This window comes from Mauremys reevesii, linkage group 14 (genome assembly GCF_016161935.1).
Source record: "Mauremys reevesii isolate NIE-2019 linkage group 14, ASM1616193v1, whole genome shotgun sequence".
NCBI classification, from domain to species: Eukaryota; Metazoa; Chordata; order Testudines; family Geoemydidae; genus Mauremys; species Mauremys reevesii.
This window is the reverse complement of record NC_052636.1, coordinates 6,731,082-6,747,590: the sequence shown is the minus strand read 5'-3', so window position 1 is coordinate 6,747,590 and position 16,509 is coordinate 6,731,082. Positions and strand designations below refer to the sequence as shown.

Below are 16,509 nucleotides of genomic sequence, written 5' to 3'. Positions count from 1 at the left end.
AGGAAGAATTGCTCGTGAGAGGGGTCCCTGAAGAGGGACGGGGAAGGCGGGTGGGAAGGAGGGGGCGAAATAAACTGAAGGCGGTAACCATACTGGATAGTACGAAGGAACCAGTTGTCCGATGTTATTTGGGACCACGCCGGGAGGAAGTGGGAAAGGCGGTTGTAAAATAACGGGGTAGGATCCGGGAAGGAGACTGATGGGCCGTCCTCGGGTGTCCCATCAAAAGGCCTGTTTGGGCCCTTGAAAGGGGCCTGGGCCTGGTTGCGTCTGTTGCCCGATGGTCTACGGCGGTTTAGGTTAGCACGCCGACTATTATATGGCCTTGACCTGGCCTGGGTAAAGGGCCGGTAGGGCTGCTGCCGGAATGACCTCCTCTGGGTAGCCGGTGTGTGCATACCTAAGGTGCGAATGGCAATTCGACCATCTTTGAGGGTCTGAATTCTGGAGTCCGTTTTCTCCGAGAAGAGACCCTGAGTGTCGAACGGGAGGTCTTGAAGGGTGTACTGCACCTCAGGCGGCAAGGTGGAGGACTGCAGCCAGGAGATACGCCGCATGGTCACACCGGAGGCCAGGGTTCTGGCTCCTGAGTCCGCCGACTCCAGAGCGGCCTGGATGGAGGACCGGGAGGCTTTTTTGCCTTCGTCCAAGAGGGCCGAGAACTCTTGACGTGAGGCTGTTGGGATCAGCTCCGAAAATTTCGCCAGGGACACCAAGATGTCAAAGGTGTAACGAGCGAGAAGAGCCATCTGGTTGGCAATCCGGAGCTGGAGGCCACCCGCCGAATAGACCTTCCGGCCCAACAGGTCCATGCGCCGTGCGTCTTTGGATTTTGGCGCCAGAGCGGGCTGCCCATGCCTCTCCCTGTCATTTACGGACTGTACCACGAGGGAGTCCGGAGTCGGGTGCATATAGAGGTACTCGTATCCGGTGGGCGGGACCGAGTACTTGCGCTCCACGCCACGCGCGGTGGGAGGGACGGACGCCGGCGACTGCCAGGTGGTAGTGGCATTCCGCTGTATGGTGCGGATGAAGGGCAGGGCCACCCACAGCGGGGCCTCGGCTCCAATGACGGTCACCGGGTCGTCATCCTCCGGGACCTCCACCACGGGGAGGTCGATAGCCTTCGCCACCCGTCGAAGAAGGTCTTGGTGGGCCCGCAAGTCAATAGGAGGGGGGTCTGCGGTAGAAGCCCCCGCCACCGCCTCATCCGGCGAGGATGATGAGAACAGACCTTGGACCACCGCTTCTGGAGCTGGTTCTTCCAGGGGGTGTGAAGCCGCCTCGGACCCTGGATGCTGCGCGGGACCAGGTGGCGACGGGGCCTCACCCAGTGGTGATGGGGGAGGCCTGCTCACCGTGGCTTCGGGCACCCTATGTTTGGCGCCCATGTGCCTCGGCGGAAAGGGGAGTCCTTGAGGCTCGTGGTAGGCCCAAGGGACCCAAAAACCCCACTGCTGTGGTCCGTGGTCCTGGCCTTGGGGGTCGGCCCAGAGATCTCTCCCGCTGCCCACCTGAGAGGCGACTGAGGGCTGACGAGAGGGCAAAGGCGGGGCAGAGGCGCTGAAAGATTGCGCCGTGGATGCCGGCAGTAGGTCCCTGAGCGGCTTCGGGAGTCACGGTGCCGGGAACGGTACCGGGATCCGGACCTCCCTCGGTACCGACGGTCGGGTGACCGGGACCGGGAGCGTCTCCGGGAGTGCAACCGGTACCGCGATGTTGAGCGGTACCGGGACTGCGACCGGTGCCAAGACGGAGAGCGGTACCGCGATGGTGAACAGTGCCGAGATCTGGATCGGCGTGGCGGTGACCGTCTGCGGGACCGGGAGCGGGAGCGGGACCGACGTCTATCTCGTCCGTCAGGGGGAGGCGGCCGCATCATCGCCGGCTTGCCCGCTGACTGAACGGCCCGCACCGGCGGTGCTGGGGGCCGGAGGCTCGGTGCCTCTGTGAGCTCGATGAGCTCTCTCGCCGATGAGAATGTCTCGGGCGTGGACGGGAGCTGCAGCTCAACCACGGTTGGCACCGGGGAGCAGGGTGGTACTGGACTCAACGGCTCTTGCGGTGCCGGAGTCGACGGTACCGTGCACGGTTTGTGCACCGCCGCAGCCGGTACCGGAGGCGCCGGTGGTGGCTGGGCAAGCGGTCCCGTAGCATGCGGCTTAGAGGCCGTCTGCGCTGTCTTCCGTTTTCTCGTTGGAGAGAGGGAACGGTGCCGGGACGCCGGTGCCGGCTGCAGAGCTCGAGCAGTCTCGGTACCGGAGCGGCTCGGGGCCGCCGGTGCGCTGCGCGCCGATGACAATTTCGGTGCCGCTGGGGTCGGCGCAGGAGGTTGAAGTGTCGCCTCCATAAGGAGCTGCTTCAGGCGAGTGTCCCGCTCCTCTCTAGTTCTCGGCTTAAACGCCGTGCAGATGGGACACCTATCTGGACGATGGGTCTCCCCGAGGCAGCGCAGGCAGGAGTCGTGCGGGACCCCGACAGGCATGTGCCGCTGGCAAGCCGCACAGGGCTTAAACCCCGGTGCCTTGGGCATGAGCCCGCACCGGTTGTGGAAGAAGAGGGGCTAAACCCCCCTAATTCCCTTACTATACTATATCTAACTAAACTTATTCAACTAATCTAACAACTAAACTAACAACCAATTATGTACACGCAGGGAAATGGAGAAACACTAGGGCTGTGGAGGTAAAGGAGCACTCCACTGTTCCAACTGGCCGTCACGGGCGGTAAGAAGGAACTGAGGAGCAGACGGGCCGGCTGGGGTATATATTCAGCGCCATGGCGGCGCCACTCCAGGGGGCGCCCAGCCAGCCTGCCGGAGTTGCTAGGGTAAAAATGTTCCGAAGAGCCGTGCACGCGCGGCGCGCACACCTACATGGAATGCATAGGAGCAATCACTCGAAGAAGAACCCTCATTTCTGTATTGTTTTATCTTTATGGCCACCACTTTTACAATGTTAAACAGTCTGGTTCTCTAACTGGTTTTGTCTGCTGTATAATTAATTTTGCTAGATGTAAGTTAATTAGGGTAGTGGGATACAATTGGTTAGAGAATTATGTTTCAATGTGTTAGGATTGGTTAATTAAATTTCAGTACAATGATTGGTTAAGCAAAGGTATAGCTGACAATGTTACTATATAAACTTAGTCAAACAGGGGGGGGAGCAGGGAACGGGGACACAGGGTAAATGCTCTGCGGCATCAGAGCTGGTAAGGGGGACACGGGGAAAATGCTCTGCGGTGTCAGAGCAGATAAGGGGGACACGCCGCCGAAGACCCCAGGCCTCCTGAATCCTCTGGGCAGCCATGAGTGACAATCATTCCCTTGTCTCTGTCGGGTATTCCATTGATGTAGGTTACTCCCAGCCAGTCCTTAATGACCCATTCATATCATCCCATGACAGCTACGTGACAAAACACCTCACGTCTTCTGCTCTTTATAATCACAACAATACCAATGACAGCAGGAAACTGAGGTGTGCATTGGCATCATACAAGTATCACCAAAAGTCCCACCTCTATCTCAGACACACTGCTCATAGCCCCCGGAGAGAAAGCAAAGCACAGGAACTGGACGTTAGTCCAGCGAACACAGTGGAGGACAAGCTGCAATCCTCACACCCTGGTAAAAAAGGAGAGGCATGTGGGTCCCTACCCACAGAGAGGGGCTGGCTACAGGCCTGATATCTGAGGGGTCATTCCTTGAGCAGACCATGGAGGCAAGTCAAAGGCTTCGCTACCCCAGAACTGTGACATCGCAAAAGCACAGTTTGGGGAATTAGGAAATCTAGTGACTCAGGTGTAATGGGAGGGAGAATTAAACTCCCCCAGTGGGAGGAGAAGGCTGGGGAATTACACACTAACATTCAGGAGCAACAGCCTCTAATTCTTCTGGAAAAGGAGAAGGTCAGAAACAAGAACTGGGCCACGCAGCCTCAGGAGGGACCGGCTCAGAGATCCAAGGAGCAGGGAGGGAAGACGGCTTGTGGCTGCTGCAGATGGGGAGAGGGGGGACAAGACTCTCTCCAAACTCTCACTCTTCTTGACCCCGACCTGAGTTTACGATCTATGACCCAGTCTCACGTCTTGTGGGCAATTTTATACTCGCTAGAGGTAAGATGTCATGATCAGAGAATTGCTTATTAGCTTGGAACATGCGTGGAGGGGCAAGGAGGTGAACATAAAGAAATGAGTTATTCAGGGCAGGTCGACACTACAGCCGGGATTGACGCTCTGAGATCGATCCAGCCGTGGTCGATTTAGTGATACGATTTAGTAAACGTAGCCTAAGCTTGCTACAGTTCAGGGCCTTATATTACGCTGAGGCTTTGTGAGAGTGGTTATGCTGAAGTCTGGGATTTACCTGAGGTTTGGGTAGGGATTCAGGGTTAAAGGTCTGGAATCCCCCACAGCTCTAGATCCCCAAACCTCTCCTTCCGCCCACTGACCCACCCACCCCACTTCCTGGGTGCCCTTCCTCCACACTCCCCTCTCCTTATGGGAGATAAGGGAAAAGAGGGGGACAAAGAAACTTGTCAAAACTTGGATGATGAATAAAGTTATTACTGCTCAGCTTCTTTAGAGACCCCACAGCTTCTAATAACCCAGGGGACAGGACTCCTTACCCAGCGAGGTCACCGTCTCATAGTTCTCCTGCATCACATCCCTGTAGAGGGCTCTCTGAACAGGATCCAGCAGAGCCATTTCCTCCCTGGTGAAATACACAGCCACCTCCTCGAAGGTCACCGGCCCCTGAAAGAGCAAGAGTCCAACACTCAGTACCTGCTGCCCCACTCACAACCCCACTATTCACAGAACAGCAGCACCAGGTAAATGGAAGCTCCGGGAGGCACATGTTAACAGAGTCCCACCCCACCTTGCTTAGAGCAGCCAGGAGGCATCAGGGGGCGGAAAGAGAGAAACTTTGTGTCTCCCAGCTGACAGACGGAGGCAGGGTCATCACATTTATCACATAGCTACTAACCAGAGCTTAATATAGGAGATGGGCCCGTCTCTGGACCCTGCTGCTGGCTCCCTGGTAGGAATCCCAACACTCTCCAAATAAAATATATAGAAGAAAGGGGAACTCAATAGTAAAGAATCTAAGTTAGAAGGTCAGAATTGTAGAAAGTTGGCAAGGGAAGCTATCAGAAATCAATGATCAACCAATGAAAATAAGAAGGAAGTTTTTAAAAGTACAAAATTAATCCTAACAATGGTAGTGGTACATTACTCGAGGGAATGGCAGAATTAACAACAACCATGCAGAAAAGGTAAAATGTTCAATAAATATTTCTCTCCTGGATTTGGAGAAAAACAGATGATGTAACTCATATCATAAGGTGTTGACGCTGACAGTCTTTCCATTCCAAAAGTAACTCATGAGGACATTAAACAGCAGCTATTCAAGTTAGATGTGTTTAAATCAGTGGGTCCAGATAACTAGAGTTCTGAAAGATCTGCTGGAGGAGCGTGGTGGACTGTTAATGTTGATTTTAATTAGGACTTGGAACACTTGGGAAATTCCACAAGACTGGAATAAAGCTAATGCTGTGCCAATATTTAAAAACTATCAAAGAGATGTCGCAGCTAATGACAAGTGTGTCAGTCTGACATCGATACTGGGCAAGAGAATGGAGCAGCCGATACTAGATTTCATTAATAAAGAAAGGAGGGTAATATAATTAGTACCCATTAAAAAGGTGTAGACACAATAGATCCTATCAGACTAACTGGATATCCTTACTGGATGAGATCAAAAGTTTGGTTGCAGCTAATAGTACTGATGTAATATACGTAGGCATATGAATTGGTTCAGCACAATATTTTGACTAGAATGTACAAAATACACAAGGCATACATTAAATAGATTAAAAACTGGGATTTTAAATAGGGAACCATGGTCGAGTGGATTTCTTTCTAGCGGGTTCCCGCAAGGATTGGATCTTGGCCTGTGCTATTTAACATTCTTATCAATGACCTGGAAGAGAATATAAAATCATCACTGATAACGTTTGCATTTGCCACAAAGACTGAGGATGGGGGGTAACTAATGAAATGTCAGTAGGTTCAGGTTTCAGCACTGGGAGTCTGGGAAGTTTTCGCAGCCCTGGCTGGAGGGTTATTTCCTGTTCCACAAAGAGGGAAAGTTCCATTCCCTACACTTGTGCCTTGACATTAGGACCTATCTGACACTACAGCCCATATTCAGCATAGTGGCAGGATTATAGTATGATTAGGACATGAGGCATTTTGTACAAGATGAGTCATGTGCGGTGTCACTGGAAAAGTTATGATTTGCTGAATATGATACCTGTGTGCATGGATCATGTTTTGTATCTGAAGTTATGGATATTGACTCTGTATCTGTCTTTCAAATGTGCTTACTCTGGGTAACACCCACAACGAGCCTTTCAGGAACAATGAAGAAGCCAGACAGTGCTGATGGTTCAGCAACAAAGACATGTGACCAGACCACATGACAATGAACTTTATTTTGGTACCTGTATTTTTCCACAAACTGGACTGGGAACTTAGTTTAGAACAAAGGGTTCCCGACATATGGAAAAGCTACATAAGGTGGGTGTGACATCATCTCTTGGCTTCATTCTCCACACAAGAGAACTCCTGGAAGCACCTGAGGAACAAAGACTGAACTGGGGGAAGTGCTGGTCCCAGGGTAACGAGATTTCTAGCTTGTGTATGGAAACTTGGGGGACTGCTTCTATCATCAGTCAGGGTGAGAAATTGCTAATTCAAATTCTATCCAGATAGTATGTTAGGCTTTTTTGAGTTTTTGGTCATTTGCTAAGTCATCTGCTTTGATCTGTTTGCTAACACTTATCGCAGGGAAATTGGCTGTTGTCTTCTCTCTCTCCTTGAGTGGCTTAGGTAAAGCACTCAGGTAGCTTAGCTGGGTGTATGGCGCCACCTGCTCTCGTGTTGGGTGATAACAGGCCCTGGAGAGGCTGGCTGAATTTCCAGCAAAGCAGCGTGAGAAGGGCCAGCCCAGCTTGAGGGTTAGAGGACACAGCGGTTCCCAGAAGCTCCCCAGACTGCACCCCGGGGTGACAACCCATCACACCCTCTAGTACACAAGTTTCAGCAGGTTTGTCACATCCTGTCCCCTCCCTTTCTCCACCCAAGATATTTCCTGCCTCCTACCACCTCTAGCAGCTCCCACCAGTGGTGAGCTCCAGCCGGTTCGCATGAACCGGTTGTTAAATTTAGCAGCCTTTTTAGAACTGGTTGTTCCAGGACAACTGGTTCTAAAAAAGCTTTTAAATTTAGCAAAGGCTCGGGCAGCTGTCCACCCGGCCCCTGGCCCCAGCTCGCCTCCCCCTCTCCTGTGAACACTCCGCCCTCCTCCTCCTCCCCCTCCCCTGCTTCCCACAAATCAAATGTTTGCGGGAAGCCTGAAACAAGCAGCAGGCTGGTAAGCCGGGCCTGGGGGAGGCAGTGGGACGGCGCGCGCGGCTCAGTCCGGCTCCACCTGAGCAGCTCCCCCTGGCACTGGCTGAGCGCTCCAGCCGGGTCCCGGCTAAGCACCCCTGGCTTGGGCTGGTCCCGGCCGGCTCCAACACGGCCCAGCACGGGCCCCGCAGCACCAGTCCTGGCGGCGGCTCCAGCCCGGATCGGGAGTCGGGTCCTTTGTCGCCAGTCGCGGTCCTGGCTCCAGGCAGTGTGGTAAGGGGAAGGGAGCAGGGAGGGTGTTCAGTGGCTTGTGGGGGCTGGATAGGGTCAGGGCGGTCAGAGGGCAGAGTACAAGGGGCTGAATGGGGCAAGGGTCCCGGGGGCAGTCAGAAAGGAGCAGGGGTTGGATGAGGTGCTGGGGGCAGTCAGGGACAGAGAAGGGGTGGTTGGATGGGGCAGGGGTTCCAGGGGCATCAAGAATGAGAGGAGGGGTTTGATGGGGTGGCAGGGGCAGTCAGGGGATGGGTCAGGGTCCCCACGGAGGGTGTCAAGGAGCATGGGGGTTGGATGGGGCAAGACCCCCGGGGGGGCATGACCCCCTCGTGAGGTGAGGAGGAGGGAACCTGTTGTTAATATTTTGGCAGCTCATCACTGGCTCCCACCCTCCTGTACATTTACTGCTTCTCTCCCTCCAAGCAGAACCCACCACCAGCTCCCCGAGAATCCCTTACCTGAGCCAGCTCCATTGCAGCCATTTCCTTCCTGCTGGGAGGAGGGGATAATCTGGAGCAAAGTGTGGACGCTAATCTGTAGCCTGCCAGGGCGAGAAGGGCAATGGGAGAGAATTCAGACAGGGTTTCTGTCCTTTCCAAATGTCGATTCCCCCCAGCATTGTTCCCTGCCAATGGACATTCTAGGTTCTGCCACACTGTGAAGCACAGAGTGACCTTCTCCCAGTACAGGCCTAGCCCCCTCCTACCAGGGTGTGACCCTCTGACACATGGTGACACCCTCCCAGCAGCAGAGTCTCTCTGTTACACTTATCAAGTTTGCGGAAGATACCAAGCTGGGAGGGGTTGCAAGGACTTTGGAGGATAGAACTGAAATTCAAAATGATCTGGACAAACTGGAGAAATGGTCTGAAGTAAATAGGATGAAATTCAATAAGGACAAATGCATAGTACACCGCTTAGGAAGGATCAATCAGTTGCACACATACAAAATGGGAAATAACGGCCTAGGAAGGAGCGCTGCGGAAAGGGATCTGGGGGTCACAGTGGATCACAAGCTAAATAGGAGTCAACAGTGTTGCAAAAAAGCAAGTATCATTTTGGGATGTATTAGCAGGAGTATTGTAAGCAAGACACGAGAAGAAATTCTTCTGCTCTCCTCCACACTGATTAGGTCTCAACTGGAGTAGTGTGTCCAGTTCTGGGGGGCCACATTTCAAGAAAGATGTGGACAAATTAGAGAAAGTTCAGAGAAGAGCAACAAAAATGATTAAAGATCTAGAAAACATGACATATGAGGGAAGATTGGAAAAAACTGGGGAAGACTCAGAGGGGACGATCACAGTTTTCAAGTACATAAGAGGTTGTTACAAACATGCCGGAGAAAAATTGTTCTTCTTAACCTCTGAGAATAGGACAAGAAGCAATGGACGTAAATTACAGCAAGGGCGGTTTAGGATGGAGATTAGGAAAAAAACCTCCCTGTCAGGGTGGTTAAGCACTGGAATAAATTGCCCAGGGAGGTTGTGGAATCTCCATCACTGGGGATATTTAAGAGCAGGCTGGACAAACACTTGTCAGGGATGGTCTAGATAATACTGAGTCCTGCCTTGAGGGCAGGGGACTGGCCTAGATGACCTCTCGAGGTCCCTTCCAGTTCTGTGATTCTAAGAACCAAAGGCCAGAGAACAACAGAATCAAAGGAGTCACTCTGGGGATTCTCCCTGTCACTGTCCCCAAGGCAGCTCTCTCAGGTTTAGAAGAGTGGTTTTGTGAAAGTTACTGGGGGCCCCCCCTTAATAGCTTACAAGTGGCCAGTAGGGGGAAGCACAAGCCTCACGTACACAGTAACCTGAACTTTTGAACTATCTTTTCTCTTCTGCCTCAAAGCAGAGAAATCTTGCTCCAAGCCAGTTTTCACTGACCAGATAACGGTTTCACAGGGTCTGCAACCACCAATGAAGCGTTAACACGACTTGGTCTTTGTCTGAACGTGTATAAAGGATCTGTAAAACTTGTGTCAGGCAGAGTCTTCTGTATCTATTTACAGGGCTCTCCTTTCTTCTGCAGAATAAAGCAATCTTTCCTTATCCCTGTCAGGCTGTTATTGGCTCTCAGCTAGATGGACCCACTATTTCTGTAACAGTTTGATGCTCCAGCCTTTATACAGTCTCTCCTGGCAGTGCCCTTTCATCAGCAGGGCCTAGTTTTAGCTTTTGGGAAGCGTGACCCGGGGCTCTGAGACTGGGCCTTCTTGCCACAGCACATCTTGTTTCTTTCTATGGCTCCCCAGTAAGTCCAAATGAGTAGATACTCCTCATGCAGACTGTGAACATAAGAACATAAGAGCTGCCCACTGCATCAGAGCAATGGTCCATCTACCTCAGTGGCCAATGCCAGGTGCCCCAGAGGGAATGAACAGAACAGGGAACCATCAAGTGATCCTTCCCCTGTCACCCATTCCCAGCTTCTGGCAAACAGAGGCTAGAGACACCATCCCTGCCCAGCCTGCCTGTGACACTGGCAGATGAGGTGTTAGCTCTTACTCAAGCCTCTATGTCTTAATTGAACAGGGACAAACACACAGTGGAATCAGTCTGACTCACCTGTGTTAGTATTGTTAAAACAGGTATTAGGATTATAAGAACATTTTTAGACTTTATTGAATGCTTTACTGAGTTGCTGCCTGGGTTAACATCTGACTAGTTGCATTGTGAGCCTCTGTGGCTCTGTAAATCACCACACAGGACAGAGACTTTACTTAGGTGAAGTGCTGATTGACAGCCGAATGCATTACACCCTGCCTGGCAGGAAAGGTCCATCCACACCAGAGAGACTATTATGGGATGTTAAAGAAGACACAAGGCTGTTGTTGTGCTCTTGACTTCCCATTAGCTGAGTTTACAGTTCAGAGCACATGGCAGGAAGGGGATGAAAAACCCCACACAGAAGGAACTGATTATCTGTATGCTGCTTGGACTCTGGGGGGCAAAGTTTCTAGGCATAAGCACGAAATCCCCAGCTGCTTAGCCGGGGTTAGTCCTAAAGAATATGCAGAGCTTGCTTATTAGAGAAGCTTCTATTACCTTTGACATTTAAGACTGTAACTTGTCTGCATCTGGATGATTAGCTGCTGTGACAGGGCAAGGCCAGATGGCTATAGGAAAGTAGTGAGAAACAGGTATGTTAGCCCCAGGCTAAACAAATCCCTGTTACCATGGTAACCAAAATGACAGTTGCTCCAGGTTAGTCAAGACACCTGGGGCCAATTAACATCCTTCCAGAAAGCAGTGGAGACAGCTAGGTTGATTGAGACCCCGAAGCCAATCAGGGGCTGGCTGAAACTAGTTAAAGAGCTCCCAGTTAGGCAGGTGGGTGTGCAGAACAGGAGCTGTGGGAGCGACTGAGCAGTACACACCAGATCAGGCACAAGGAAGGAAGCCCTGAGGTAAGGGTGAAGTGGAGCCTGAGGAAGTGGGGTGCTGTGGGAAGTAGAACAGGGAATTGTATGTGTCCTGTTTCTAAAAGGTCAGATACCAAGGCTGATACTATTAGGGTCCCTGGGCTGGAGCCTAGAATAGAGGGGTCCTGGGCTCCCCTTTGCTGCCCTGATTAATCACTGAGACTGGGAGACAACAGAGACTGTGCAAGGGAGGGTAGCTTTGCCTCCCCTCCCTCGCTGGCTTACGATGAAAATGGCTCAGTGGGCTGTGACCCTTGTCCCTAGAGAGAAGGGCTACGTGGAGGGTCACAGTGAGCCTCTGAGGCTAGCAAAATCCACCAGGAAATGCAGGGCCCATGGAGACAAGGACAGAGCTTTGTCACACTGCTTTAACTTTGTAAACAACTCTCATTTCCTTTCAAATAAATCTTAATACAGGTTGTGACAGGACTGGCTACAAGTGTTGTCTTTGTTGGGAGATCTAAGAGTCAGCTGACCCAAGGAAGTGACTGGTCCTTTGCGCCTGGCAGTAACCTGAACGTTGCTGTGACTCGTGGGGTAAGGCAGGGTTCTCAACCATGAGTCTGGGGCCCCCTAGGGGGCCGTGAGCAGCTTTCAGGGGGCTGCCAAGCAAGGCCGGCATTAGACTCGCTGAGGCCCATGGCAGAAAGCTGAAGTCCCAGCGCATGGGGCTGAAGTCTGGGCCCCTGAGCCCCACCACCCAGGGCCGAAGCCGAAGCCATGTAGCTTTGTGGGGGTCTGGGGCCCCAGGAAGTCGCCCTGTTTGCTACCCCCTAACACCAGCCCTGGCTGTGATGTTATTAATATAACCTGTGACTGTGTAGTTCATTGGTACAACCACTTATATATTTGCAGCAAATGTTGTACAACGGTTGTCGTGTAAGGTGCCTATGAAAAGGTTATAATTTGCTGCTGATGATGATACTACCTGTGCGGGTGTATCATTTTTGCAGTTAAAGTTATGAATATTGGCTACGTTCTTGTACATCGATGTGTTAAGATTCTTTAGTAGCCTTAGTAAAGCATTAGATCAGCTTCTTCAGAAAGGAATTTGCAAATCAAGTGCCCAATCAAGAAACACTTAAAGGACCTTGGGGAAACTCCAATCCACATACCCTGGTGGGCCGGGCCAGTTTCTTTACCTGCCACGTCCACGGGTTGGCCGATTGCAGCTCCCACTGGCCGCGGTCTGCCGTCGCAGGCCAATGGGGGATGCAGGAAGCTGTGCAGGCTGAAGGATGTGCTGCCTGCCACTTCCCACCGCCTCCATTGGCCTGGAGTGACAAACTGTGGCTAGTGGGAGCCGCGATCGTGCAAACCTGCCAACATCGCAGGTAAACAAACCGACCCAGCCTGCCAGGGTGCTTACCCTGGTGAGCCGCGTGCCAAAGGTTGCTGATCCCTGAGCTAAAATATTTAAGAGACAAGTCAGTTGAAAATATAGTGGTGCAAGAACAAAGTAACATCGCTTCCCATTCCAGCTGCTGGAGGCTGCAATCCCCTGTCCTTAACATGGTTATTGGGCTGAAATCTCCCCTTGGCCAGTCAGAGACAGACACGTACCTGTGTCGCTCCCCAGCTCCTGTCGCAGCGTCTCTAGGGGAAGGAGAAGATGGGAGAGGTGAGAATTCAGGCCCTCACATTCATGGAGAAACCCCCATTGCTTATTAATGGAACTGCTGTTAACGACGAGATGGTGACAGAGATCACAGGCCGATAACGCAGCCGCTGCAGACAGAGCCAGCCCCACAGGGCTGCTCCATGGGGAAGGGCGACTCGCTGAGCTGGGCTGCTCCATGGAGCCCAGGATCAGTGACATCACTAGAGTCCCCGACTCCTTCCCAGGGTCAGGGTCGCTCTAACCAGAGGAGACGCCACCCCCAGACTCCAACTCACCTTTGAATCCCAGCAGCACCTCCTGCAGCATGGCACTTTGCAGAGAGAAATCGCTGAGTCTCTTCTCCAGCTCCGCAAACGACGGCTCTGGCTTCCGAAACATCCCGTCCTCCCTGCTGGGGAAAGGAGGGGTGAGAAATAGGCCTGAGCCCCACACCCTGAGCCCAGCAACCCCCAAACTTCACGAAACCTGGATCTGAGCTTTGTAGCCTGAGATAGTCAATGTCAGGGTGAGTCACCTCAGCCCTGTGCTCCCCAGAGAGACGGGAAGTGGGGAGACACTAGAGCAAGGAACGGAGACATTGTTCAGGGGCTTTCTCAGGGACGCTCTGGTTCTGTGGGGGGGCAGAGCCACCCCCTACGCTGGTTTACTGCAGGAACAAGGGGCACCAGCACGGGGATTATGTGGAAAGGGAGGAAACACAGACCAAAGAGTGGGCTGGTCCTACATGCTGACAGTGGCCACAGACAGAGCCCAGGGCTCCAGCAGGGAATGAACGTGGGCCCTTTAATGCCAAAACCCCCGAACCCTTCAGCTGAAACAGTAACCCTGGGGTGTCCAGCTCCTTTGGCAGAGAGGGCCACACTGCCCTGTCCGTTACGGCCAGTGGCCAGGGCATCGGGTTAGGACTCTGTGCCCTGCTCCATTCACAGCAGAACACCCACTGCTCTCCATCGGATACCCACGTACGAAGAACAAGGGGGGAATCTGCCCTTCGTATGGGAAATAAAATTTTAGTTCTTAGTATTTTGCCAAGTCTTTGTCTGTCACACTCAGTGTCACTCAGGAGGAAAACAGCCCCTTCCCGGACACCCCTGTAGGGCCCTGCTGGTTCTTCCCTGTGTTTCCCTGCCTTTCCCACCCTCCTTTCTCCATTTCTCTCTCGCTTCCTTGTCCTTGTGTCTCTCCTCTGTTCTTCCCTCCTACAGCAACCCCCTATTCCCACCCCACAAAGGCTTCACTCCCGCCCTCTCCCCGTTCCACCTGCTTGAGTGATCAGCCAGGGAACGTTTAATGTTCACATCAAAGTGCTGCCATTTCAGTTGACACCCCGCTGACATTAACAGGGGACAGGAGAGTTCACGCTCTCAGAGCTACGGCTTCAGGCTGCTGGCAGCCCCAGCAAGGCAACCCTGTCTCCGTTTACACTGGGGACGTGCTGAGGGCTGGCAACTCACTTTAACAAGGCGGCTGAGATTCTGCACCCTCTGAGTACGTGACGTGGCCACGTCAGTCCAGGAGACAGGCCTGGTCTGTCCCATTGGCCCTGGGTCTAGCAGCCCTGCTGTGACCTCATGAGCGACCAGACAGTAACTGGCTCGTCTCCTACCCGGAGTCAGCCACTAGGGAGACAGAATCACACGCTCCCAGGGCAGGGGCAGCTTCCTACTCAGTGCAGTTATCAAACCTAGCGGCCCATGAGAGGGAGCGAAATGGAGCCCAGGACTTACCTGCCCCAGTGCTCCCAGCACCTAAAAAGGAGAGAAAGAGGAGGCCGTCAGGGGAGTGTCCTGGGCGGGAGGCCTCCTGCTCTGCAGGGGTCACCACTGAGGCCTCGGGCAGTAGGGAATTTCAGGTTTACATTCCCAGAGCAGCTGCCCCTACCAGCCCCAGCAAACCCTGCGGGCAGGTCCCACTGTGAAATCTTCTCCCGGGCACTTTACAGGCAGAAGATATTTCTCTGCATTGAGAATCAAATTCCCCAGGGCTGAGAGACCCAGAAGGCCCTGGCCCCACTAAACCCATTAACCTGCAGTGACAGGGGCCTTGGGCCTGGCTCAGGACCTCAGCATGGTGGGGAGGATTTCACCCTCCAAGTGCAAATGCAGAGAGACATTTCCAGGAGAGAAGGTCTTGGGGCTGCAGCATCCAGGGCCCCCAGGGCCCATCCCTGGCGCCGCTGCCAGACTCACTGGGTGACCTTGGGCAGGGCTCTGCCCCTCCCTCTGCCTCACTTTCCCCATTTGTCCCCTCGGGATAATGCCCCTGCCCCCACTCTGTAAAGGGCTTTGGGGTCTAGGGCTCAAGCGCCCAGAGAAACGCTGCATATGATCATTGCAATGACAGCCTGACCTGCAGGGGTTGGCTCAGCGGCTGCTGCCCTTCTCTCCTCCCCTCTCGCTGAGCAGGAAATCTGCCAGGACAGGCTGCAGCCGCCCTCAGCCCTTCTCCGGACACTGGCTCTCTCTCGCTCCTCCAGCCGGGCCAGCAGCCGCTGCTCCTGCTCCTCCAGAAACCCTCGCAGCTCCTGCCACTCCCAGACGATCTTCTGCCTTTCGGCTGCTGTCTGTTTCTGCAACAAGGAGAGGCGGCTCAGTAACAGGGAACATAGAACATAAGAATGGCCAGACTGGATCAGACCAAAGGCCCATCTAGCCCGGTATCCTGTCTTCTGACAGTGGCCAATGCCAGGTGCCCCAGAGGAATAAACAGAACAGGGCATCAAGTGATTTCATCCCCTGTTGCCCATTCCCAGATTCTGGCAAACAGAGGCTAGGGACACCATCCCACTCATCCTGGCTAATAGCCACTGATGGACCTGTCCTCCATGCACTTCTCTAGTTCTTTTTAGAGCCCTGTTAGTGTCTTGGCCTTCACAACATCCCCTGGCAAGGGGTTCCACAGGTTGACTGTCCGTTGTGTGAAGAAATACTTCCTTTTATTTGTTTTAAACCTGCTGCCTGTTCATTTCACTGGGTTACCCCTAGTTCTTGTGTTATGAGGAGGAAATAACACTTCCTTATTTACTTTCGCCACACAAGTCATGATTTTATAGACCTCTACCATATCCCCCCTTAGTCGTCTCTTCTCCAAGGTGAACAGTCTCAGGCTTTGTCTACACTGGCACTTCTCTCCTGCCAACAAAGAGCAGCTACACTGCGCGCCTGGCAGCAGAACGGCTATAGCGGCACAGTCGTGTGGCTAAAAGCTGCGGTGTGCAGCCATAGCCTCAGTCTTATTAATCTCGCCTCATGCGGAAGCTGTTCCATATCCTTCATCATTTTTGCTGACCTTCCCTGAACCTTTTCAAATTCCAATATATCTTTTTTGAGATGGGGCGACCAGATCTGTATACAGTATTCAAGATGTGGACATACCATGGATTTATATAGAGGCAATAGGATATTTTCTGTTTTACTCTCTATCCCTTTCCTAATGATTCCCAATATTCTGTTTGCTTTTTTGACTGCTGCTGCAGATTCAGTGGATGTTTCCAGAGAACTAGCCACAGTGACTCCAAAATCTCTTTCTTGAGCGGTAACAGCTAATTTAGACCTCATCATTTTCTGTGCATTTGATATTATCTTTTCCAATATGCACTATTTTGCATTTATCAACATTGAAATTCATCTGCTCCATAACAGGAGAAAATCATAAATGCACGTGGGGGCGGGTGGCAGAGTTATTTACCAGAACACAAGAGCTCTTGCAGTGGGGGATGGGAAGTTCATTTATCCCGGGAAGGGAGAAGGGATCAGGACCGGGTGAGCTGTACATCACCTACA

The 16,509-nt window shown here is 52.6% G+C and overlaps 1 pseudogene; it reads left to right on the top strand.

The window, feature by feature from the left end:
* Positions 1-1,770: 1,770 nt before the first annotated feature.
* Positions 1,771-16,509, top strand: part of LOC120381406 — an 83,811-nt pseudogene continuing 69,072 nt past the window's right edge.